We start from the raw sequence: 24,639 nt of genomic DNA, 5'->3' as shown, positions 1-24,639 counted from the left end.
AACATCCAAAAAGAAAGGTAGTTTATAATTTGGAATAGCCAAATCTATAGCTGTTGTAAGAGCTTGCTTCAATAGAATAAAATTCCTCTCAGCCTGTGCAGTCCACTCAAGAGTAGCTCCCAGATTTCTCATCCCCTGCTCATTCACCAAGGTTCGCAGTGGATGTGTTAACTCACCATACGATGGGATAAACTGCCTACTATACCCTGACAAACCCAAAAAGGAAAGCATTTCCTTAACTGTCTTTGGTCGTGGATGATGTAGTATTAGTGTTTGATGTGCCGGGGAGATCCCTGTGCCTTTCGCTGAGACCATTCTCCCTAAAAAGGTGACCACCTGTCTGCAGCATTGCAGCTTTGAGCGAGAGACTTTAAAGCCTGCCTTAAACAGCTGCACTAGCAGGAGACAGGTGGCCTCCAAACAGGAAGCATGATCAGGTGCTGCTAATAGGATGTCATCTACATACTGGATCAGAACTACCCCACCTGGCAGTGCTAGCCCCCCCAGCTGTTCTTTCAACACCTGATTGAAAATCCCTGGAGATAAAATAAAGCCCTGTGGAAGCCTAGTATACCGCAACTTTCTACCTCTATACGTGAACGAAAACACATCTCTTAATGGTTCTGCCAGCGGCAAGCAGAAGAAAGCATTCGCTAAATCTATGCAAGAGAACCACTTGTGGTTGGGGGTTAAAGCAGTCATGGCAGTATATGGGTTAGGTACTGGAACTGTGGGTGTTCGCACAATACCATTGATGCGCCTTAAGTCATGGGCCATCCGATATTTGCCCGTGTCTTGTTTAGGAACAGGTAAGATGGGTGTATTCCAACTGGAACCCGAATGTTCCAACACCCCTGCATGTATAAGGCCATCAATGGTACTTGCCAAACCTTCCTCAGCGTCAGGTTTGTGGGGATACTGCCTCTGCCAAATTGGGGTGTAATCTGACAGTTCGAAGGTTATGGGATCAACCTGCTGACAAAAACCCACATCTGCTGATCCCACTGACCACAGGTTCTCAGAGAGAGAGTCTAGCATAGGGGCTGAGTCGGGGTGATCCATCTTCTCCCTACCATGAAATCGTTCAATCTGTCTATGCTCAAGGAGGACTTGATCATATGTAATGGACCAAATTCTGTATGCCTGAGCAGATGAGGAGAACTGCACTGTCGGTATTTGAGTGTCAGACCAGTCCCTTAGGGACTTCAAGTTCCGACACATCGGTCCCAAATCTTTTGCCTGATGAGTAGTGCCAATTGCAAGGGTGACATGAGGAATGGCCTCACCTGCCATCTCATACCATTCCAGCTGTTCAGATGTCAGTGCCACCGCAGCGGCCACTCCATCCTTTCCTATCACTATGTAGTCCGAATTAATTTCCCATTGCCTGCCCTCTACCTCTTCATAAAAGGCATGCTGATACATTTCATCCCCATCCCTATCGTAAAAGAGGGTCATATTGGGAGGGTCCGAGGGAGGGGTATACGGGTGTAACGTCTGGATCCACGGCTTCCATTGATTATAAAGCTTTAGCAGCCCTCCCTAACTACAGCTGGCAGTCCACTCGTTACTGCAGCCCTAAAGAGTGTAGTCTGCAAGGGATCTGTGGCTGGGTGTACTCCTGCCTTATCAGTCCAACTCTCCCTACACTGACTCAAAAAAGTCGAGATCTCCTCATCCTCCTTTATGGAAAAGGTCAGGGACTGCATGACACCGGGGGGAACGGGGAACTTATCTCTCATTGCCCCTCCTATTGCCGTAGCATGGTTGGCAAATGGCTCAGCATCGAGGCACCTAGTGATTCCTGCGATCATTTCTACCTGCTGAATCTCCCACAGCCCAAGCTGTTTCCCCAATAATGCTCTCCAATCCCCTATGGCTATCTTATGTCCCATCGTAACTTGGCAGAACTTTCCCATCCACGCTCCACCTCCCTCAGTCGGAGGTGGCATTTTATCCAAAATACAATTCATGTCAGTGAATGAGAAGGGTTGATACCTCTCTCCAATTTGCGGACCCTTATAAATTAGCGGCATCTGTCTATATCTTTCTGGAAGCCGTACTTCCCCCCTTTCCCGCAACGCATATCCCAAAGGGAAGCGAGGGTTCTCCTGACCCTGTCTTCTGTGTGTGATCATGCTTCCCTCTCTGCTTCTCCTAAGTACAGTAACAGCCGGATTTTTTCAAACCCTCGTGGTACCTTCCCCTGACTCTGCAGCTCTTTCCAAATCTGTTCGTACCGTTCCCTAGCCTGTACCTCCTCTCCCTTCGGTAATCCTCCCAGTAATTGATTCCTTGTATTTTCCCACTGTCTGTCTACAGATGGGGGAACTCCTCTGTCTTCCCCGAACTCTTGCCCTACCTCCCTTATTACTCCTTCCATCTCTGTTCCGATTTTTTATCCCTATAGACCTCGTACTCCCTGGCTCTCTCTCCTGGTAGGATTTTGACACCCTGCACTCTACTTCGACCCTTTCCACGTTATTATAACCACAGATGACCAGCAGCTCCCTGAAAACAGGTGTTCCCCTTCAGGGATGATCAGAGAGAGAGAGCCAGGTGGGGGATTATGTGTCTCGTGGTTGTGTGAAGTGTCTATTGTTTGTTTTGCGGTTAGTCTGTGTACACTGATGCCTCACTGTGTGACTGCCTATCCCCACTGTGTTTCCCTGATCCGTATTCTAAATACCTTGCCTCTATGCCCTCTCTACCCTGTAAAACAGTACAATCTGTAACCTCTGCTACCCCTTTTTCAGAAGTACTTAAAACATCGAGAGTAATACACAGCAACAATACCAGCGTGCATGAAAAAACAGTTAAATGCCGAACACCTTATACAGATACTTATTACTACTATGGTACACGATTCTTAAACAAATACTTATTACACACTATAGAAACAAATAACTATAACACAATACACCTTATACAGATCCTTATTATACACTACTATGGTACACGATTCTTAAACAAATACTTATTACACACTATAGAAACAAATAACTATAACACAATACACCTTATACTACTTGGCCAAGTGTCTAAATCTACCTCTCGAGATTGCTACAAGGGGCTCCAACCCCGTTCTACTAGAGGGACCTCAACCTCCTTAGAGGGATTCCAACCGGACCTCAACCTCCTTAGAGGGATTCCAACCTTTTCCTAGAGGGACCTCAACCTCCGTAGAGGGATTCCAACCTCCTTTTCCTAGAGGGACCTCAACCTCCTTAGAGGGATTCCAACCGGACCTCAACCTCCTTAGAGGGATTCCAACCTTTTCCTAGAGGGACCTCAACCTCCGTAGAGGGATTCCAACCTCCTTATCCTAGAGGGACCTCAACCTCCGTAGAGGGATTCCAACCTCCTTTTCCTAGAGGGACCTCAACCTCCGTAGAGGGATTCCAACCTCCTTTTCCTCGAGGGACCTCAACCTCCGTAGAGGGATTCCAACCTCCTTTTCCTAGAGGGACCTCAACCTCCGTAGAGGGATTCCAACCTCCTTTTCCTAGAGGGACCTCAACCTCCGTAGAGGGATTCCAACCTCCTTTTGTTTTATTCTTGTCTTTAACTAGGTCTTTTGCAGAGTAGTGACAACACACAATTTTATCTTTGCCAATCGCAGAACTTCGTTTGAACAGGCGTCTGCTTACCTCACTCTGTTGAATGGTCACTTGTTGTTATCATCACCCCACAATCGACCGGTGTTTCGTATCTTTTCTTCCGTCACTTCTCCATCTTCATCACGTCGGGGTCACCAAATTGTTGGACTCTGGCTTTAATTTATTTACTCTTAATTTAGTCTATGTGTGAGCTGAGTCCAGCGCGTTCGTTGAATGAAGTGATAGGAGAAGGTATTCGGTTCAACAGTCAGTTTATTACACCACACAGCACAGCACAGCACAAGAATAAAACTTATCAGAGCTCTGGGTCAGTCTGTTAGTTCATAGGTCACCTGCCAGTGAGCTACTCCCCGAGACTGACCCCTATTGTCCAGTTGGCACAGTTTATATAGGTCAATCTTATCACACAGAACAAAAGTTGTTTTCCCTGCTAGATCTTTTTGCATAAGGGTTATCACAAGTCATCTCCTGTTTTGCAGATTTCTGGGGTGTAGCCTTCCCATGTTAATCCTCCAGGCCAGACTATCCTGTTGTTTAGATCTGAAATTAATTCATCCCCAGATATTTCTAATCACCATTTGGTCCCTGTCTGGCCAATTTCTGCTGTTCTCTTTAACACCTCCTCGTGCCTTAATCTTCCTCCTAGACTGGTTTTCCATTCCCTTTGATTCTTGCGGGCCATTCTTTGTTCTGATCTGGCCTGTGTCTCCTGTGCTACTTCCCACCTCCTTCAGTTGAGCATTCCTCCTAAATCGTTTTATGCATATCCTCTCCCTGTATCTTGGGAGCAGCCAATTTCTGTTCAGCCAACTTTGCTCCATGCTGTGACAGCCACTTAGCCACATTCCTCTTTCCCTGACTCATGCAGTACAAATAAACTTATTGATTAATCATTTATTTCATAATGTTTTAACCCCTAGATTCCAACACTTCCACGATGATTTCACCAAGCCAGACAAGGGTTTAAGGATGTAACCATTTAAAAATGGTTATATGTCAGATGCAAGATAAATTTTTATTTCTTAATCAAAAGTAACCATTTCAATGGACATAAAGAGACTGTCCTCTCTCTTTTAAAGAGACATTCGGAAGAGGCTATTTTTGTTCCTCCTTTTCATAAGGTGAACACAAGCTGCCCTTTGTTACTGCATTTCCATCCTATGTGACTTACAGGATGGTCAAACACCTTTTTCAATCTTGTGATGGCCAGGCATTTTCTCTCAAAATGTCTTTAATCATGTGACATGACATCATTGCTGTCTTTGAAGTTTAAATTCCAAATATTTATGTGTGGATCTGTCTGCTGGCAAACCAGCCAATGGCTTCATTGTATACACAGCTGCCATCTGAGTTTCTATTTGAACTACAAAGGTCTTTTGTTTAATTAGATGTCATCCTTGAGCAACCTCATTGTTCGAGATATTTCAATCAACAAATACTTCCAGTTTTATTGGGGTTGTTTACCAGACTTTGCGACTCTAAAACTGGCTTCTCTCTGAGTGTAATTGTGTGTCCCTGTGTCCAACCCACAAATATACTTTACCATATATATATATTATAACTAAAGATTAATGATAACATGATTCTGTCACAGTACATTCTCCCCGTGTCTGCATGGATTTTCTCCATGGGCTCCAGTTTCCTCTCACCATTCAAACTGTACTGAGGTGTAGGTTAATAGGGTGTAAATTGGGTGGCATAGACTCACGGGGCGAAATGACCTGTTTCCGTGCTGTATGTCTAAATTTTAAAATGACAGCACAGAAACAGTCCTCTTTGACCCTTCTCATCTGTGCTGAACATTTTTTTTTGCCTAGTCCCACTGGCCTGCATTCCTCCCATCCTTGTACCTGTCCAAATTCTTCATAAATGTTAAAAAGTGTCCCCATTCACCACCTCAGCTGGCGGCTCATTCCACACTCCCACAATTCTCTGTGTGAAGAAGTTCCCACTATTCTTTTCCCCTAAACATTTTCCTTTTCACTTTTAACCCATGTCCTCTCCAGGGAATAAAGTCCTAACTTGTTTAACCTTTCCATGTAACTCAGTTCCTGAAGTCCAGGCAACTTCCTAGTAAACTTTATCTGCACTCTTTCCACCTTACTGATATCTTTCCTGTGGTTAGGTGACAAAAACTGCACACAATGCTCTAAATTTGGCCTCACCATAACATCCCAAATTTAATACAAAGCCAATGAAATACAATTAGCATCCAACCAGAATGTAAAAAATAGTGCTGCATACAAATAATGACATGTGAATAAAAAACAAGCGCATTCAGCAAGCAAACAATTCTAAAAGTACTGACAGTACAATGTGAGTGCAGTCCCACTCAGTGCTGTGATTTAAGGTTCAGCAGGGTCACAGCCTTGGGGATAAAAGCTCTTCTTGAGTCAGCTGGTTTGAGACCCAAGACTCCTGTAGCACCTATCAGATGGGAAAAGAGTAAATAGTCCATAGTTTAAGTGAGATGCATTCTTGATGATGCTCTTCGCCCTGTCCAGACAGTGTACCTGATCGATATTCTCAATGGTGGCCAATTCAATGTCGATAATCCGCTAGGCAGTTTTTAACCACACGCTGGAGTGCTTTACGGTCTAATTTGAGATAATTGGCATACTACACTGAGATGAGAATGGGATAGCGGTAAAAATCAATCAGTATTCTGGGACAGAAGTGGACTTTCTTCATGCTCTGCAGGACATAAAATAGCTGTGGCATCTTTTTGATCAGGATGGAGGAGTTCAGGGACCAGGTGAGATCATCGGAAATGTGGATACCAAGGAATTTGTAGCTTGATACATGTTCCACCTCAATTCCATTGACGTAAACAGAGAGATGAGTGGAGCTTTTAAGCACGTCTGAAATGCACAATTGGTTTTCTGAGTGTTAAATGTCACATTGATGTCGCATACCACGCAGCCAGGTGCTGGACCTCATCCCAATAGGCCATCACATCATCCTTTCTGATCAGGCCAACCACCGTGGCGCCATCTGCGAACTTGATTATGGAATTAAAACCATATACAGGAACACAGTCATAGGTGAAAAGGGAATACAGGAGAGGCCTCAGCACATAGCCCTGGGGGAAGCCAGTGTTCAAGAGAATGGAAGAGAAGACATTGTCTAACATAACAGATTGGGGTCTGTTAATCAGAAAGTCCAAGGTCCAATTACAGAGGGATGAGTTGATGCCAAGCTCGTGAGGTTTGACGATCAGTTTGGAGGGAATCACAGTATTGAATACTGAACTAAAATTAATGAACATCATTCTGACATAAGATTTAGAACTGTCCAAGTGGGTCAAGACAGAATGAGTTGTATGGAAATGGCATCCTCACTTGACCTATTGATACGATAGGGAAATTGATGAGAGCCCAGGGGGATGGGCAAACAGGATTTCAAATGTATTGACCGTGATTCTTAACCTTTTACTTTCCATTCACATACCACTTTTAAGTATTCCCTATGCCATAGGTGCTCTGTGACATTGCTTAAGGTGGTATGTGGGTGGAAAGAAAAAAAATGAAAACCAGTTTTAATCGTACCTAATTGACTCGTTATGTGAACAGTTTCATAACTCCAAAGGAAATGGGCCAATGACATTTTTTCTCAAGCAAAATATTTCGGTAACAACTGGGTCTAGAACAGTGGTTCTCAATCTTTTTCTTTCCACTCACATAAGGGTATGGAAAGAAAAAGGTTGAGAATCATTGCTCTAAGCACACAGTCAGGAATATCTTCTCCCCACTAAGGGTGGCCCAAACATCAGAGATGGAAAGAGAGAAGGCAATTGATCAGGTGGAAGATCCATTTTGAAGGTGTCCTCCTTGTTCTCTCGATCAAAGCAAGTGTAGAAATAATTAAACTCCTCAGAGAGGGATACAGCTGGAAGGGGGCACAGTTCTACGTGGTGTATAATTGCTCTGCATGCCATGACTCATACACAGGGTGTCCGAGGAATTGAAATTCTCCTTGATGTTTTGTTTGCATGTCCGTTTAGCCTGAGAGATTCCCCTCATTAGGTTGGTCCTGGCTGACCTGTAAGTTTTCCAATCTCCAGATCTGGTCAAAATCTCTGAGCAGACGGCGAACCTCACTGTTCATCACTGGTTTTTGATTCGCCAATATTGTTATTTGTTTTTGTGATGCCTCTCCATCCACAAACTTGTTGATGTGCTCCGTGCTCCAAGACAGAGTTGGTATATAAATCAATATCAGCCTGAGCGTCTGTGGTAGGATGGAGCAGCAAACATGCTGCTGAAGACAAAGTTTCCCCTTATGTTTAATGACGGGGCTATACTTGGGAAACAGAAATAATGAAGCGTAGTCAGCGATGCACCATCAATTATCACAATATGCTGGAGTTGTGAAACTATCAGACTTTATTGTACTATAGACTGGAGCAGCCGTCAACCTCATTGACTGATCGAGGCCGAGTGGAATGGGGAGGACCCAAGGGGCTATGGGTAGGATCAGTCTCAGGAGGTATGGCCAGGAGGTAGCAGCCAATCATAGCATAGCAGTGGTTTAGCACATTTATTGTGAGCCCAGAGGACCCCAAAACCCAGCAGCAATACAAATTCACTTAAACAAAAGTCACTTTTAATTATATTTAAACATGAAAATAGGATCAAACTTTAACTTATTACTATTAACTTTTTAAACTAACTTAACCCCCTTCTAATTCTAAGTGCATGTGTATGTAATGTGTATATAAGTTCAAAAAAGTTCTTTGATTCACAGTCCAATATCATTTCTTACTCCTTCAAATTCACTGGTATCAGGCAATTCTTATACTGTACACAGGGTGTAACATTTATGTATTTCACCAGGCTTTGGTGCTTGAAAGGTAAATGGTTAGCACTCAAAAATGATCTTGTTGGTTTTCAGAGAGAGATTTGTGGACATCCACAACTGAATCCTTCCGATCAGCCACTTCAGTGTCTTGCCGAATAAACTTGCTCTATCAGGGTTTTCCAGACAATAACCTCTTTCTTTCAGGTCATCAGAGTTCCTTTTTGTTTCCTTTATTTCAAGTGAAACATTATACAGGCAGCCATCTTCTCTTGTATGGACCACAAGGGCTTTGAACAGGCTGAACTAAGAACTCAAAATATTTTTTTTCCACTAGCTTGCCAGCTTGTCATGTTATAGGAACATAGGAAGTAGGAAGAGGAGTAGGCCAAAAATGGCCCATCGAGCCTGCTCCACCATTTAATACGATCATGGCTGATCTAATTTATAACCTAACTCCACCTACCTGCCTTCTCCCTATATCCCCTAATTCCTCTATCATGTAAAAATTTATCTAACCGAATTTTAAATATGTTTAATGAAGCAGCCTCAACCACTTCCCTGGATAGAGAATTCCAAACATTCACTATTCTCTTAGAAAAACTATTTTTCCTCATCTCTGTCCTAAATCTACTCCCCCGAATCTTGAGACTGTGTCCTCTCGTTTTAGTTTCCACGGCCAGCTCAAAAAACCTTTCTACATCTATCCTATCCATACCCTTCATAACCCTATATCTTTCTATAAGATCTCCTCTCATTCTTCTGAACTCGAGCAAATATTATCCTAGACGATTTAATCTTTCATCATAAGTCAACCCCTTCATCCCAGGGATCAACCTAGTAAACCTCCTCTGGACCGTCTCCAAAGTCAGTATATACTTCCTCAAATATGGAGACCAGAACTGGACACAGTACTCCAGGTGTGGTCTCACCAGTACCTTATACAGTTGCAACATTACCTCCCTACTCCTGAATTCAATTCCTCTAGCGATGATGGCCAACATTCCATTTGCCTTCTTAATAACCTGCTGCACCTGCAAGCTAACTTTTTGCGATTCATGCACAAGCCCTCCCAAGTCCCTCTGCACAACAGCATACTGTAGTTTTTCACCCTTTCAATAATATTCAGCTCTTTTATTTTTCTTGCCAAAGTGGAAAACCTCACACTTAATAACATTGAACTCCATCTGCCAGACCTTTTCCCACTCATCCAGCTTAACTCTATCCCTCTGCAGACTCTCCACATCTTCATTACAATTTGCTCTTCCACTCAATTTGGTGTCATCCGCAAACTTGGCTACACCACATTTTGTCCCCTCCTCCAAGTCATCAATGTAAATGATGAACAGTTGTGGGCCTAACACTGACCCCTGCGGCACCCCACTTACCACTCTCTGCCAACCTGAAAAACTCCCATTTATCCCGACTCTCTGCCTCCTGTCAGACAACTAATTTTCAATCCAGGCCAATATATTTCCCCGGACTCCACTTTCCTGTAACTTACTGAGAAGTCTCTTGGATGCATATCATCAGGACCAGGTGATTTGTCTGGCTTTAGTCCTATTAGTTTCTCCATCACTACTTCCTTTGTAACAACTATTTTATCAAGGCCCTCCCCAACATTCGCATCCTTAACTCCGCACTTGGGCATGCTGGACGTGTCTTCCACCGTGAAAACTGACACAAAATATTTGTTCAATGCCTCAGCCATTTCCTCATTTTGTGCTTCCAGTTTTCCTTTCTCATCCTCCAAGGATCTTATGTTAACTCTGGCCACCCACTTCCGTTTTATATATTTATAAAATTTTTTGCTTTCTGTTTTTATATTTTGTGCCAATTTACTTTCATAATCCTTTTTCCCATTTCTTATTACCCGCTTTGTAACCCCTTGTGGTCTCTTAAAGTCATCCCAATCTTCCAGTTTCCCACTGCTCTTTGCAGCTTTGTACACCTGCACCTTCAATTTTATACTCTTCTTTATTTCCTTTGTTAACCACGGTTGATTTTTCTCTCCCTTGCTGCCCTTTTTCCTGACCGGAATATATTTTTGTTGAGCATTACTAAATATTTCTTTGAAAATCTTCCACTGTTCCTCAACTGTTTCCTCAATGAGCCTGTGCTCCCAGTGCACTCTGCCCAATTCCTCCCTCATCCTATGGTAGTCACCCCTGTTGAAGCATAATATATTAGTTTTAGATCTAACTCTTTCCCCTTCAATCTGAATGAGAAATTCAATCATACTATGATCGCTATTTCCCAGATGGTCTCTGACTATTACATCATTTACTCTACTCATTGCACAACACTAGATCCAGGAGAGCATTGTCTCTTGTGGGTTCCTTAACATGCTGCTCAAGAAAGCTATCGCGGATGCATTCTATGAAGTCCTCTTCCAGGCTCCCACGACCAACTTGATTTTCCCAATCTATGTGGAAGTTAAAGTCCCCCATGACTACTGCCGTATCATTATTACATGCCTCACTTATCTCTCTATTTATTTCCTGTGCCACTAAAGTATTGTTATATGGTGGGCGATAGATAACACCCACCAATAATTTTTTCCCTTTGTTATTCTTTATCTCTACCCAAATGGACTCAACATTATGCTCTTTAGATCTTATCTCATTCCTCACTACTGCCTGGAGCTCATCTTTGATTAAGAGTGCAACTCCACCTCCCTTACCATCCTGTCTATCTCTTTGCACCACCTGATACCCTTGAAAGTTTAATTCCCATTTAGGGTCACCTTGTAGCCATGTTTCCGTGATGGCGACCCAATCATAGGCATGGGTACCGATTTGCGCCTCAAGTTCACTAACCTTATTTCTAATACTGCGGGCATTCAGATAAAGTGCCCTTATGCTCTTTGTCCTTTTAATATCTAGTGACTTCTGTATCCTTTTCTTTTGATTTTTCTGCCCACTATTTTTCTTTGTAATTTTCTTAACACTAACATTGACCCGAAAACACTCTCTGCACCATCTGATTTTTTTACTTTCTCCTCCCAACATTACTTTTCCTATTTTACTTTTCCTGGCCATTACTTTATCTTCCCTACCCTTTTCCCTATCACTCTGGTTCCCATACCCCTGCCAAATTAGTTTAAACCTTGCTCCACTGCTGTACCAAACATACTTGCCAAAATGTTGACACCTTTTGGATTTAGGTGCAACCCGTCCCTCTTGTTAAGATCATGCCTTCCCCAAAAGAGATCCAGTCCCATCTGCTGCTGAACTGTAGAACAGAATTCTCTCTCTCTCTCTCTCTCTCTCTCTCTCTCTCTCTCTCTCTCTCTGTCCTCCCTCAGAGAAAACCACATGACCCTCTTAGAACAGCCAACTGCACTCAGACAGACTGCGGCACCGGACATAATCTTCCGAGGCTGTTCATCTGTTGCTTTCCAAAACAATAATCCATGACTCCACAGAATGTCCAATTAACACCTCCTGGTAAAGTTCTATAGACACTCTTCAACGTTTGTCCAAAGGACCCAGAGCCTGGACTGTCTTGCTTGAGCAGAGTTCTGGAATTTTGAATGAGATCTGTTTTGAACTGTTTGTATGTGACCTACACGAAAAAACCTGCCACAATTTATCTCCTTTTAAAACATACAATATAAAATATAACATGAACTGTCACATATTCACCTCTCCCTTTTAAGAAGAGTCCTGTGGTGTGAAAAAAAAGATGAAACAATTATACATATATACATTTTTCAGATTAAGTCTGTCAGGGGGTCTCCTTTCTGCAGCAAATGACACGGTAACGGTTGCTGGCAGGAGAAACGCAGTGGCTTTGGCCAATAGGTGAATCTTGTGTGCATAGTTGGGGACCCATTGAGCTTAATATGAGAAGATCCCAAGGCATCTCTTCAGTGCTTTGAGGGTATGTGGGAGGGGGTAGCTCCAGTAACGGATGCATGCGGTCAGGGTTGGGGCCAATGATACCGTTCTCGACCACTCAGCTGAGGATGGCTGGTCGTGTTGTCTAGAACACACATTTTTCCTCATTATAAGTAAGATTCAGGCATTTTGCTGCCTGGAGGAATTTACTTAGATTTGCTTCATGATCTTGCAGGTCATGGCCACATTATCAAGGTATGGGAAAGTGGCCTGCAGATTATAGTGATCCACCATGCTGTCCATCTCCCACTGGAAGGCGGAGACCCTTTTGATGACACTGAAAGGGACTCCAAGGAAGTGGTAGAGGTGGCCATCCTCCTCGAATGCAGTATACTGGTGGTCCTCCAGGCTTTTTGGGAACTGGTGATCCGCCGACTTCAAGTCGATTGCGAATTCCCAATCTTGTGCAATTTGGTTGACCATATCGGATATGCGAGAAGGGGGTATGTGTCGAGCTACATATACCAATTGATGGTCTAGCTGTAATCTATTACCATCCTATTCTTTTTCCCATTCTTTACCACAACCACCTGAACCCTCCAAGGGCTATTGCTGGCCTCGAAGATGTCCTCACCTAACAAGTGCTGAACCTCTGACTTAATGAATGCCTTGTCTTCGGCACAGTACCATCTACTTCTGGTGCCCACTGTCTTGTGGTCAGGTGTGAGGTTGATGAACAGTGTGGGGGGGAAGGTGGTTAACCTCGGGGGTCAAGAAGCCAGAGGTCATACACAGAGGGCTGTCTATGAATTGTTCATTGCAAACAGTAACAGAGGGATGAGGCCCATCGAATTTCAATGTAACTTTCTGAAGTTGTCCCAGTAGCAAGGGGGCACAGAGTTGTGGCATGACAAGTAGCCTGAAATATTTGGAAGCTATGCCTCCAATGGCCAGAGTCACTACTGTGTGTGATATGGACCTACGTGAGGTCTTGTGTTTGGTGGGCCATATTTTAAGTGATAGGTGCCTAGTGGTATTGGGGTGGTTAAAACTTACTCTACAGTATCAAATAAACACATAATAACATGCCCTGTTTACCTGGATGTCCATCATGGACTTGGCGAGTTCGTGTGGTGCCTCTTGGCTCAGGGTGATGGAGGCCAGTATAGACTTGCTGACTGAGTCTGATGGGTGCTCATGATCCCAAGATTGGTGCCCTTGCTGTTCCCTCACGGTGTCGTATGCCTGAGAAGTTGGTATTTGCCGTGCATTTCAAGATTAACTTGGACATGGTGTCACTGGTTTGTGGAGAAGATGACGCCGATCATGTGCACGTGGCACTGCTAGGTTTCGCAGATGGTTTGGATTGGCAAACCTTGGCATAATGTCCCATTTTCCTGCACCTAGAGCGTACCACCTCCTTGGCATGGTAGCATTTCCTCAGGTGCTTACTCTGCCTGCTGCAGAAGTAACAATTGGGGAGATCACCAACAACAGCGGCCGAGGACAGGTCACTAAAGGAGTGGGAAAGTTTGAGTGACCATTCGCTTACGGCGCAGGACGATCCCACATCCCAAGATAGTGGTGCCCGCGGCAACTAAGAGGTGGCCGAGTAATCTTCTGAGTTTTGGAGGGTCACCTCAAGTGTCTCTGCCAGCTCAACCGCCCTCTTTAGATCAAGTACCTTTTGTTCTAGGTGTCTCTGTCTTAAGTACATGGAGTGGATACCGGCCTCATATGCAGCCCGGATGAGGTCCTCAGTGTTCTGGGTGGCCATCACGGCATAGGTTCTGGAGGGCCTGCAGGTACTCTGCACTTGACTCACCTGGTCTCTGCTTTATCATGGCCAGGATTTGCCTGGCGTAGACTTCATTTACTTTCTTGAGATACTGGGCCTTCAGAGTCTCAATGGCTGCTGGGTACAAGCTGGAGCCGCTGATCATCGGGGATACTTGGGGCCAGACTTGCAAGAAGAGTTATCTCAATCAGTTAGCATCCATGGTGATAATGTCCATGGATGCCGCCAGGAAGTCTTCAGAACAGCGTAGCCAGAGTTCATATGTGTTCAGGGCATCAGGTGATCGAGGGTCAATTTTGAGCTTCACAGGTTTCAGGTACTTCATGTTGTTTTTGAAAAATTATATTTAATAAAATTGATGCATCATCAATAACCACAAAAGGCTGAAGTTGTGAAACTGATCGGCTTTTATTAACTATAGATTGGAACAGCCATCAACCTCATTGTCTGATCAAGGCAGAGTGGAATGGGGAGCATGCAAAGGACTATGGGTAGAATTTGTCTCAGGTCTGCAGCAGCCAATCATGGCAAAATAGTGGTTTACAACTGTCAGACTATCCCAGATGGGGGAAGGCAGTGGTTTTGAAAGCATCAGCCACATTTGTATAAATAAGATCTAAAGTTTTAGTTCACCTTGTGGTACATGATATATTTTGATAAAAAATGAAGGCCAATATGCCAAAAACTTTCTTTACAACCCTAAGACACCACTTGCAGGGAATTATGTATCTGTATTCCCAGGTCCTTCTGTTCTACTGCACTCCTCAGTGCCCTATTATTTATTGTGTATGTCTTTTTCTTAGTTTGTTCTACCAAAATGCAACACTTCACACTTGTCTGCATTAAATTCTATCTGTCATTTTTCAGCCCATTTTTGCAGCTGGTCCAGATCCCTTTGAAAGGTTTGAAAACCTTCCTCAATGTCCACCACACCTCCAATCTTAGTGTCATCTGCAGACTTGCTGATCCAATTTATCACATGATAATCTAGATCATTGATATAGATGACAAACAACAATGGTCCCAGCACCGATCCCTGAGTCACGGTCCTCCAGTCTGAGAAGCAATCATCCACCACAACTCTCTGGCTCCTCCCATCCAAACAATGGCAAACCCAGTTCACTACTTCACCATGAATACCGAGTGTCTGAACCTTCCTGACTAACTTCTCATGTTGGACCTTGTCAAAGGCCTGACCATATAGACAAAATCCACAGCCTTTCCTTCATCTTCTTACCTGGTAAACTCCTCAAAAACCTCTACAATGATGCGGGGGAGGGGGGTGTTGGGGGGTTGTTATTATACCTGTTTCTGGTAGCATGCGCGGGACCACTGCTCTTCTGGAGTCTGCAACCCTTCTTGGACGGTGCCGAGCATAGAGGCGGCCTTCTTAACCTCCACAGTTGCAGGATTTCACTCACAAAAACTGTCAGCTTTTTAAACTGGCCATTTAAAGCCTTCACAGAACCCACTGTTATTGGGTATGGACGATTGAGCGCTTTTGGTGCAGCGCTGGGTCTCCGCTCTCCTGATTCTGCTCCACCAGCAACACAGCCACTCATTCCACTGTGACTGTCTTTCTTAAATCAAGTAGCTCATAAGGAGACTAACGGTGATCGGGAGTTCGAGGGTGACCTTTAAATTGCCAAAACCTTCAGGGAAAATCTCGTGGTTGATGAGCTATGGTGAATCAATGCTTATGGGAGCTTAATTCACATAAATTGGTTTGAATGCCTGTCAAAGGGTCATAATCAATGCATTGAAAAAAAATAGTTGATCAACAGCAATGGACTCTTGAGATCAAGAAAAGCATTTACCAAAACGCAAATCATCGTTTATTTTCAAATAGTTTTGACCGGGTGTTAACAGCATGTCTATAATTCAGAGAGGTGATATTCTGAGGGTGCCCTGTTCATGGGTGGGTGGGGGGGCAGGTGGGGGTCGAGAACGAGTTCCTCATGTTCTGTGCCATACACTTGGAGGGAGTGAAAATCGCGCTTCAGTGGAAAAATAATCGAGCAATGGTCACAAAAACATTTCCTTCAATTTATCAACTAAAGATGAAACTCCTCTTGTAATTAATTGGCAGTAATTAATATGTGGCAAACCACAAGGGTGCTCAGTTTTCATTTGGCAATGAAAAAGTCGAATGTACCTTCTGCAAAGCATTATTGTAATATTTAATCCACTTAACATCACAAACGTTAAAGAACAAGCTAATAATTTGATAATACCTTGAGAGCCAAATATAATTATCGTATCTTACACAACAATCATGTTCCATGTAATTCATATCAATTTAGATGTAATATAATGGAAACCAGAATTGATGAGTAGGGTGTTGGGAAGATTAGGGGGTGTTATAGCTCCAGAAACAAACTGCATCTCTTTCATGTGTTGCATCCAACACATTAACCTCCAGAATTTCCTGCACTTACAACAGGGACCCGACCACCAGACACGTCTTCCCCTCTGCTCCCCTTGCTGCCTTCCGTAGAGACCATTCCCTCCGTGACTACCTCATGCACTTACCCCTCCCCACCAATCGCCACACTCCCCACCTCCACCCCAGCATCTTTCCCTGTGGCCACTGGAAGTGCCACACTTGTGCCCTCAGCACAATCCGAAGCCCCAACAACCCCTTTCAAATGAAGCAACACTTCACTTGTGTATCTGCAGGACTGATTTACTGCATCCGGTGCTCCCTTTGTGGCCTTCTCTACATCAGGGAGACTGGGTGCAAATTGGAAGATCGCTTCACTGAGTACCTTTGCTCCTTCCACACCAGTAACAGAGACACCCCCCCCACCCGTAGCCAACCATTTCAGTTCTGTGCAACACTCCCACACTCACAAGTCTGTCCAAGGCCCCACCAAGGCCACCCACAAATTGGAGGAATAACACCTGATTTTCTATCTGGACCCTCTCCAGCCAGATGGCACTAACATTGACTTCTCTGGTTTCTGCTAACCCTGCTCTCCTTTTCCCCCCTCTCCCCTTCCCTTCCCTTTTCCAATTCTCCCCCCTCCCTTCACCCAGCCATCCCTCCTCCCTTGAACTCTGCTGTTCCCTCTCTCCCTTCTCCACCCATCACCTCCTGCCTTTGCGACCACCCCTCCCCCCACCAACTCTTTTGTTCAGACCCCTGCCGCCATTTTCCCACACCTTGATGAAGGGCTCAAGCCCAAAGGGTCAGTTATGTATTTTTACCTTTGCTATATAAAAGATGTTGCTTGACCTTCTGAGTTTCTCCAGCTTTGTGGTCTTACTGCAGCTCATTCTTTCCTTCCACCCCAGGATTAATCAATTTTGATCAAATTGAGGATGGATATAAGCAATCAGTAACTTCCCTCTCCATCCAGGCAGAACTAATTACATAACAGTTGACCCAAGTGTACATAATCAATCTTTTTCCCACCCTTAAATCAGGAATGGTGCGGAAGAGATGAAGTTAGCCATTAGGCCCGACGAGAAGGATGATTGTTCCTTCGTGATGTCCAATTAGGAGATGATATGCTGGGCTCTGGAGGGAGGTTGCTCTTTGTGTATACTGCATGTTCCTAATTAGAGCTGATGTGTTGTTCAACTCTCAGAAAAGGGCCACTGCGTGTGACAAGAAGGATTGGGTTACCCTGTGCAATAAAGGAGCTGCATTGAACTGCATCTGAGTGCATTGGTCTTTGAGTTGAATAAAGATTTAAAAGGCAAAGAGACTGGAAAATAAGCAATAAGTATCAGTCTAAGCACATTCTCAAACTTCCAACATAATCAGGCGAGAACTTATCCAGGGGTAAAGCATGAAAGTCTGCAGACATCAAAAACGCAATACCGGAGAAACTTGGCAGGTCAAACAGTGTAATTTATGCAGCAAAAATAAAGATACAGAACCAACGTTTCAGTCTGAGCCCCTCATCAAGGTGTGGACAAAATGTAGACAGGCACCCGAACCAAATGGTGGGGGGGGATGGGGTCGGGAGGGGGGGTGGAGGAGCACAGTTCCAAAAGACAGGAGGTACTAGGTGGATAAGGGAGGGAGGACACACCAGCAGACAGGGAGAGGGGAGATGGTTATAATGAATGGAGAGGGAAGGGGGTGGAGATCTAGAAGACAAAAGAAAAATAAGGAAGAACGGAGAAAGAGGTTTACAAAGATTCAATGACAGCTTTTAATGAACAACTGAATGTTTGTTGAGAATGTGAGGGAAAGTTGAACTCATCTGGTCAGTATATTTGTTTGAGGAAATCATTTAATTTAATTTTTTAAATTTTAGACATGCAGCATGATAACAGGCCCTTTCGGCCCACGAGTCCGTGCCACTCAATTTACACCCAATTGACCTGCTTCCCCATACGTTTTGAAAGGTGGGAAGAAACCAGAGCACCCAGAGGAAATGAACACAGATGTGAGGAGCCCCTTACAGACAGTACTGGATAGATCCAAAAGATGCCAGGAGTTTTACAATAAACATTTTGTAGGGTTAGTCAGCATGTCCTTGTTCATGGGGAAACATACCTTATGACTTAGTTTTTTTGAAAAGGTGATCAAGAGGTTTGATGAGGGTAGGACAGTAGGTGTTATCTACATGGACTTAAGCAAGGCCATGGTTGGCTGGTCCAAAGGGTATATGATATGGGTGAGTTAGCCAATTAGATACAAGATTTAAGGTGGTCAGAGGGTACTAGTGAGGAGTTATTTTTCTGAGAAGAGGTGTACCCAAAAGGTTGGAAATGAGTGGTCAGTTGAGTAGGTTTACATAGGTCAGCACAACACCATGCACTGAAGGGCTGAACGGTGCTGTGGCATTCTATGTTCTCTGATGCTTGTTATCTGTATAAACGATTTGGGTGAGAATGCCGATGCAATGATTATTAAGTTCGGAGATGCCCTCACAATCATTGATGTGGAGAGTGTCTACCATTACACCCGATCATCTTGGAAAGTGAGCAAAGGAATGGCAGATCGAATTTATAACCATATATAGAAACAAAGAAACATAGAAGATAGGAGCAGGAGTAGGTCATTCGACCCTTCGAGCCTGCTCCGCCATTCTACGAGATCATGGCTGATCTTAAAGTTCAGTACCCCATCCCCGCCTTCTCTCCGTAACCTTTAATACCTTATACTGAAGAACTATATCTAATTCCCTCTTAAATATATTTAATGAACCTGCCTCTACTGCCCTCTGTGGCAATGAATTCCACAGATTCACCACCCTCTGGGTCAAGAAATTCCTCCTCATCTTGGTCTTAGTCCTCAAACCATGGCCCCGGGTTCTGGATTTTCCCATCCTTGGAAACATCCCATCTGCATCCATTCTGTCCAGTCCTGCCAGAATTTTATAGGTCTCTATGAGATCCCCTCTCAATCTTCTAAACTCCAGCGAGTACAATCCCAATTTGCGCAATCTTTCCTCATAAGTCATTCCTGCCATTCCAGGTATCAGCCTGGTGAATCGCCTCTGCACTCCCTCCATTGCAAGAACATCCTTCCTTAGATAAGGTGACCAAAACTGCACACAATACTCCAGGTGGGGTCTCACCAAGGCCCTGTACAGCTGCAGTAAGGTATCCTTGTTCCTATACTCAAACCCTCTTGATATGAGGGCCAACATACCATTTGCCTTTTTAACCGCCTGCTGTACCTGCACGCTCACCTTCAGAGACTGATGTACAAGTACCCCTAGGTCTCTCTGCACTTCCCCATCTCTTAATCTATTGCCATTCAAATAGTAATCTGCGCTCCGGTTTGTATTACCAAAGTGGATAACCTCACATTTATCCACATTGTAGTGCATTTGCCATGTATCTGCCCAGTCCCTCAATTTATCCAAATCACACTGGAGCTTCCTGACCCCCTCTTCCGTGCACACAGCCCCTCCTAGCTTAGTGTCATCTGCAAATATGGAGATATTACATCCAATCCCCTCATCCAGATCATTAATGTAAATTGTGAACAGCTGGGGTCCCAGTACAGATCCCTGTGGCACCCCACTGTTCACCGCCTGCCACTCAGAAAATGAGCCATTTATCCCAACTCTCTGTCTTCTACCTGCCAGCCAGTTCTCAATCCACATCATTACTTTGCCCCCAATCCCATGAGCCTTGATTTTGTAAGCCAGTCGTTTATGCGGGACCTTATAACCATATATAACCACTTACAGCACAGAACAGGCCAGTTCGGCCCTACTAGTCCATGCCGTAACAAATTCCCACCTTCCTAGTCCCACTGACCAGCACCCGGTCCATACCCCTCCAATCCTCTCCCATCCATGTAACGATCCAGTCTTTCCTTAAATGTAACCAATGATCCCGCCTCGACCACGTCTGCCGGAAGCTCATTCCACATCCCCACCACCCTTTGCGTAAAGAAATTTCCCCTCACGTTCCCCTTATAATTTCACCACTTCAATCTTAAATCATGCCCTCTAGCTTGAATCTCACCCACTCTTAACTGAAAATTAAACACCTCTATCAAGTCCCCTTTCAATCTTCTACGCTCCAGAGAAAAAAGCCCCAGTCTGCACAATCTTTCCCTGTAACTCAAACCTTAAAATCCTATCAACATTCTTGTGAACCTTCTCTGCACTCTCTCTATTTTGTTTATATCTTTCCTATAATTCCAGAGTGGAGAGCAGAGACTCAGTACTGCTCAAAAGGGTTCACCTGCCTGGCCCTGATGATGGCAGTTCTGTACCAGCTTTAACCGGTGTTTGTAAGTAAGATCCTGCCACCGCGGAGGTCTGTGTCCAAGTCAGCGGCCAAGATGGTCTGCAGATCCTGGGGAATTAGTAGTCTGCCGCAGGGCCCCGGAAATGGGGAGGAGACAACCCTGCATGGAAGGTGACCACAGCAGCAGACCAGCAAGGAGCTCAGGGGCTGAGGGACCCAAACAGACCGCAGGGCAGCTCGAGACTGGCTCATGGGGATTAGATATCAGATCCGGGATTTGAGAGGGTGCTGATGGCAAGAAGGGCTCCCAGAGGCAATCAGGTGCTGATGGTGACGGAAGTTTGGATCTGGAGCTCGGGATACTGGTAGATCGAACAGGAATCTGTGGGGCTGCAGAAGCTGCGGGAGTTCTGGAGGCGAATCCACGGACACTCAGTGACCCTGAAGGGGCTCTCCTTTGCTTCCACTGTAAGGGGTGCCAGGTGACACTGTGGATTCCAGTTCATTCGGTGGAGCATGCAAAATGACGACACCCAAACTTTCATCCTGGTCAGACTAATTTATTTTGCAGAATGTTTGAGCCGTCTTCTCACTGCTGCCACAGACATGCTCTCTCTGGAAGCAGCAGGCAGAAAGTCTCTCTTGTTTCTTACAACTTTCCTTTGTTCGGTCTACACTTGGGTCAGGTTAAGTTTGGCCCAGTCAAAAGTTTACACCATACAATCTTACCCAATACAATTGCTTCTTACATACACATTAGGTTACAACCTAAGATTGGCAGCCTCTTATCAGACATTGCTCAAGCTGTTTGGTTCAAAATAAATTCCTCTTGTTAGTCGTTGAGCTAATTGGCCTTTGAATTGCCACATCTGCCTTATTATAATGCTACAAAATCTGGCTATGTTCTTACTTGCTGTTAACCCCTTCCTTCCTCAACAGGAATGGTAACTCTTTAGCTGGTTACCACGGGCAGAAGGCAATTTAATATTACATTACATGCTCATCCGCGAAGCCAAGCCAAATAGAAAAAACATGCTCTGTGCAATGGAGAGCAGCGTGATTCCCCTGTAGTTTGAGCAGTCTGATTTCTCGCCTTTGTTTTTGTACAGGGTGATGATGATGGCATCACGAAGGTCCTGAGTCAGCTTTCCTTGGTCCCAGCAGAGCTTGAAAAACTCATGCAGTTTGACATGCAGAGTTTTGCCGCCAGCCTTCCAGACCTCTGGGGGGATTCCATCCATACCTGCTGGTTTGCCATTTTTCAGTTGTTCAATTGCCTTATATGTCTCTTCCTGGGTGAGGACCTCATCCAGCTCTAGCCTTAAGGGCTGTTGAGGGAGCTGGAGCAGGGCGGATTCTTGGACTGAGCGGTTGGCACTGAAAAGAGATTGGAAGTGTTCTGACCATCGGTTGAGGATGGAGATCTTGCCACCGAGACAGAGGTGCACCAAAGAAGAGGTACAAGGACTGCCTAAAGAAATCTCTTGGTGCCTGCCACATTGACCACCGCCAGTGGGCTGATCTTGCCTCAAACCATGCATCTTGGCACCTCACAGTTCGGCGGGCAGCAACCTCCTTTGAAGAAGACCGCAGAGCCCACCTCACTGACAAAAGACAAAGGAGGAAAAACCCAACACCCAACCCCAACCCACCAATTTTCCCCTGCAACCGCTGCAACCGTGTCTGCCTGTCCCACATCGGACTTGTCAGCCACAAACGAGCCTGCAGCTGACGTGGACATTACCCCTCCATAAATCTTCGTCCGCGAAGCCAAGCCAAAGAAAAAGAACATGCTCTGTACTTATTACGTGTCAATAAAGGAATCTTGATAGTGTCAGGACAATGCTAATATTACAGTGCCACTAATCCAGGTTCGGATCTGGCGCTCTGTAAGGAGTTTGTATGTTTTCCCCACATCTTGGATAGTTTATCCCTGGGTTACCTCCCACTGTCAAAAAATGTATGGGGTTGGAAGATTACGTGGGTGTAATTTGGCAGCATGGATTTCAATGGCCAGAATCAACCTCCAACCTGTTGGAAATAAATTTAAAATTTGGGGAAGTTAAATTGGTGCAGGGCATCCACAGTGAATGGCAGAGCACTGGAGAGTGTTGGGAGGTGTTGTGGACAGCGAAGAAGGATTTCAAAGCTTGCAGAGGGATCTGGACCAGCTGGAAAACTGGGCTGCAAAGTGGCAGATGGAATTTAATGCAGACAAGGGTGAGGTGTTGCATTTTGGGAGGAAAAACCAAGAAAGGACATACACGGTTAATTTTAGGCTACTGAGGAATGTGATAGAACAGAGGGATCTGGGAATACAGAAAGTGGCATCACAGGTGGATAGTGTTGTAAAAAGAGCATTTGACATAAAGTAGAGAAGTTGGGATGTTATGGAAAAGTTGTATAAGACATTGGTGAGACCAAATGTGGAAGATTGTTTGCAGTTTTGGCCACCTAACTATAGGAAAGATGTCAATAGGATAGAAAGAGTGCAGAGAAGATTTACTAGGATGTTACCCAGACTTCAGGAACTGAGTTACAGGGAAAGGACTTTATTCTCTGGAGTGTAGAAGAATGAGAGGAATTTTGATAGAGGTATTTAAAACTATGTGGAGGATAGACAGAGTAAATGTAGATAGGCTGTGGATGCGCTGAAGGATGTGATTAAGCTGGAGAAGGTTGCTTAAACTGGTGAGTCTAGGCTCTTTTCCTTTGAGTGAACTGGGCTGGAGAGATTGGGGGAGGGGCGGGAGGTCACCTTGGAGAGGCTCATAAATTATAAGGGCTACAGATAAGGAGGATGGTCACAGTCTTTTTACCCAGGGATGGAGTGTCTAAAGCCACAGGGCATAGGTTTAAAGTGAGAGGGGAAAAATTGAAAGAGGAGCTGAGGGGCAACATTTTCACAGAGGAACAGAGGGGCAATGTTTTCAGAGGGTTGTTGGTAAATCAGATATGATGGAATGACAGTGCAGACTTGATGGGCTGAATGGTCTCATTCTGCTCCTAAGTTTTGTAGCCTGTGGTCTAATGGTACATGCAACATGGTGCCAAGGAAGTGGTAGAGGTGGTTAAAAATACATCCTGCAAAAGGTACTTGGACAGGTACATGGATAGGAAAGGTTTATCGAGCTATGGAGTGAAACACAAAAGTCTGCAAACACCTGAAGAAGAGCTCAGGCCCAAAATGTTGGTTAGATATCTCCAGCTCCGATGAACGCTGAGAGACCTTTTGTTTTTCTTCAGCACTTCTGTGTTTTTAGAGAGCGATGGGCTTAACATAGACAAATAGGATTGGTTCAGGAAGCTCAATGTGGGCAAGTGGGGCTGAAGGATCTGTTTCCATGCAGAGAATGTTAGGATCTAATTTAACTAATACTTCAATGTTACAGATATGTGCATTGTTCATCTTGAGGTCATCCCGATAACTCATGGACACATAGAATATATATGTAGGAATTGGCCAATCAACCCTTTGATCCTGCTTCACTGGCCTTAGATAATCACTGCCTCAGAACCCTATTCCTGCTTTCTCGCCGTACCCCTTGATATCTTAAACTTGTCTTGAATCCATCCAGTTCCTTTCCTACTGTTATTAGACCCTTGAATAGACCTCACTCTGGTGAAAGGTGACATTTTTGCAATCTTTTTTCAGGTATTTTTCTCTGAACCCTGCAATATGTTTTTTCCCTTTCTTCTAAACCTTGAGGGTCAGTGAGAATGGAGCAAATGTTAGGGGGTAAAACTTTAGAAGTAACATGAGAGGAAGCTTCTTCATTCAGAGGGTGGTGGCTGAGTGGCATGACCTTCTGGAAGAGGTGGTTGCAGCCAGGTCAGTTTTGTCATTTAAGAGAAGGTCGGATGAGTGCATGGATGTGAGAGGATTGGAGGGTTGGGCAGGGAGCAGGTAGGT

The 24,639-nt window shown here is 44.6% G+C and overlaps 1 protein-coding gene across 1 annotated transcript in view; it reads left to right on the top strand.

Annotated features, from left to right (window-relative positions):
* The window catches only part of LOC138756974 (dedicator of cytokinesis protein 2-like), a 1,510,503-nt gene that overhangs the window by 408,525 nt on the left and 1,077,339 nt on the right, over positions 1-24,639 (top strand).

The sequence above is a fragment of the Narcine bancroftii genome, chromosome 3 (genome assembly GCF_036971445.1).
Source record: "Narcine bancroftii isolate sNarBan1 chromosome 3, sNarBan1.hap1, whole genome shotgun sequence".
Lineage (NCBI taxonomy): Eukaryota > Metazoa > Chordata > Chondrichthyes > Torpediniformes > Narcinidae > Narcine > Narcine bancroftii.
The sequence above is the reverse complement of the archived record's forward strand: the minus strand, read 5'-3'. Positions and strand labels throughout refer to the sequence as shown.